Below are 2,969 nucleotides of genomic sequence, written 5' to 3'. Positions count from 1 at the left end.
AACACGCGCGTTTTAAGGAGGACCGGACAGATAGTTCTTAAGGTGGACCAACAGTATATAGCCCAAATACACACATTTTAATAATTCCATTAATCACACATGCATTTAAACTGGTTAAAACTGATCAAGATGACTTGTGATGGTCAAACAAGGACCTTTCACATCTTCATATACCCCTCAGACACTGACATTGATTTGTTAAAGCTTTCACAAGTCATATTTCATGAGTTATGACTGATTAAATACCACTTACTCAATTAGTGTCACCAGCCTGCTCCCCACAGAAATGACACAGGTCAGTCAGGTCTACTAGAAAAAAAAAGTGTATAACATCGTCAAGTTCACAATGATCAGCAATTTTTACATGACAAATACAATTTTGAATTGTAGAGTAGAGTGAACACAGTAACATACATTTGCCTCCAGCCGCTTCACAAATAATTATGGTAAAAAATCCTAATAAGAAGTCTAACCTGTATTCTGAAGAAGACATTCAGCAATCTGCTCTCTTGTGGCATTCATGCTTAAGGATGAATTGTCAAATGAAACTGAACAACCAAGCAAGATGCACTCAGCAAACTGTGAATAAATGATACATTTTTAAACAAGTTAGAATTATTGTATGTGGCCCACTAGCTGGTAACAATAGTGGTTGAAACATCTTTTACCTGTTGCAGAAAAGGTATTAGTCTTTTTTTGTTACCTTAACGTAACAAAGCTTTAATGAGTGCCAAGTAACCCATAAGGGTTGCCCTTATTAGAGCGTTTTAACTGTGCCTTTAATAATTACACAAATGGTCAAAATCTTTTAAAAGTGATTTTACATCAGAATCTTCCTCAGAAATTGTTTGCTTGCAAAGCATGTTTGGAATACAAGAAATGTGTGTTGATCAGTTATTAGTAATAGTAGTAATAAACAAATGGAGATTACAAAACACACAATAAGTCATAAAGAGAACAGTCATAAATATAGACAGTACAGAGGCATGCCCTGAGATTTGCAATGTAAAAAAGAGCAGATGAATTCATTTGTTGCAGTAGTAGTAGTATGTGTGGCGTATGTGTCATTGTTGGACCTGAGTCCTTGCTATGGAGGCTACTAGAAGAAACTGTCCCTGTGATGTGAGGCCTGAAATGACCTTTAACTTATACTGTGTCATTTTGGGGTATAGAATGTGTCCTTTGTCATGCTCCTTATTCTCAACATGCACCCGGGTGAATCAATTGTTTCTTGCTTTAAAATCCAATTATTGTTCTTCATTTTGTTGTCATACATACCTTCAATACAAAGGCCCCACAGGAAGAGGCATCCTGTTGAAATGGGTGTATCACATGCCCATCTCGATGGATTAAGCCCTCTTTGCCTCATAAATGAACTAAAATACAGATGGTACACAGGTAGAGTTCTATACTGATCACTGAATTGAAGTCAAAATAAATATTTATTTATCTTTTTCTGTAAAACAAAGATGTTACACACAAAGATTATGTTCTGGAAGATGTGTTATCCTTCTTCTATACAAAAATTGGAGATAAAATGATATTTACCGTGTGATGTCCTCACAGTGTTTTATTTTTGCCTTAGTTTCCCCCAATGGGTCTAAAAAAAGGCTTCTCCTCTCTCTTGGTATAATCACCTACACATGTTAGAGTTGCAATTAATTATATCATTATTTTAGGACCTGTTTGTGTGCCACATAAATGCATTAACAATTTCTGACCAATACTGTAAACCCTGGACTAAAAATGCCATTTCAAAATATCATATACCATAATTATGACATGTGAATGATTGTACATACAGTCATATATATATATATATATATATATATATATATATATATATATATATATCCATCCAGTGATGATTTTGATTGACGACCCCCACAATGTACTTATACAATCCTGGGTCAACCTGGAACATAAAAAATTACAAAATTACAAAACAAAGTAATAACAACTACAAAAACAAAACACCAAATAATTATGACATGGTATGGAAAACAAATTTTGTGTATTGTTGACAAAGGAATGATGTTTATTACCTTAATTTTCTTTCACACCTGTAAAATGTAACAAAACAGTTAAAGTAATTTGTCTTAAAGTCTTGAGTGTAATATTATATTACTACAGGACTTCCAAATTTCACTATGATACTTTAACATTTTCTTGGTTCCCTGTCTACAAATATAACCATGACGAATAAGGCTAGAAACTTATTGCAACTTTTTGGTAAATAAATCAATCCTACATTTTGTCTCTACATGTCAGTCTTGCAATAGCCTGGGGCCTGTCCAGGTTATACCCTCCCTCTCACCCAGTGACATCTGGGATAGGCTCCAGCACTCCCGTGACCCTTAAGTGCAAAAGCGTTCAGGAGAGATGGATAGATGGATGATTGTTGTTATTACTGAATCTATTTCTATAGTAATTGTAATATTACTTTATTCTGTAATATTTTACATGTATGACTAATGAAAAAAATTATAATTCATATCAATGTATCAATTTATTTGATGTACTTGTTATGATTTGTAAAATTTAACATGAAGTGGTCTGACACATACTGTTGGTGATCAAGGGGTCCACTGTTGGACTAGTAGAGGTGGTGGTCATTTGCCCAGGAATTGTGGTAGTGGGTGCTCCAGAGGAAGTGGTAGATGTTTCAGAGGAGGTAGTGGACAGTGCAGCAGAAGTAGTGGACGGTGCAGCAGAAGTAGTGGAAGGTGCAGCAGAAGTAGTGGACGGCCCAGAGGAGGTAGTGGACGGTGCAGCAGAGGTAGTGGACGGTGCAGCAGAAGTAGTGGACGGCCCAGAGGAGGTAGTGGACGGCGCAGAGGAGGTAGTGGACGGTGCAGAGGAGGTAGTGGACAGCGCAGAGGAGGTAGTGGACGGCGCAGAGGAGGTAGTGGACGGCCCAGAGGAGGTAGTGGTGTTAGGTGGCCCAGATAAGGTGGTAGGAGAGTCCA

At 37.0% G+C, this 2,969-nt stretch overlaps 1 long non-coding RNA gene across 1 annotated transcript; it reads right to left on the bottom strand.

Annotated features, from left to right (window-relative positions):
• Positions 1–473: 473 nt before the first annotated feature.
• Positions 474–1,728, bottom strand: LOC140580902 (uncharacterized). Its single transcript, XR_011984063.1, has 3 exons — positions 1,549–1,728; positions 1,279–1,376; positions 474–579 (listed from the first exon to the last, which is right to left on the bottom strand). It is a non-coding gene; the product is annotated as an uncharacterized lncRNA (long non-coding RNA).
• Positions 1,729–2,969: the final 1,241 nt, after the last annotated feature.

This window comes from Paramormyrops kingsleyae, chromosome 19 (genome assembly GCF_048594095.1).
Source record: "Paramormyrops kingsleyae isolate MSU_618 chromosome 19, PKINGS_0.4, whole genome shotgun sequence".
Classification (NCBI taxonomy): domain Eukaryota; kingdom Metazoa; phylum Chordata; class Actinopteri; order Osteoglossiformes; family Mormyridae; genus Paramormyrops; species Paramormyrops kingsleyae.
The sequence above is the reverse complement of the archived record's forward strand: the minus strand, read 5'-3'. Positions and strand labels throughout refer to the sequence as shown.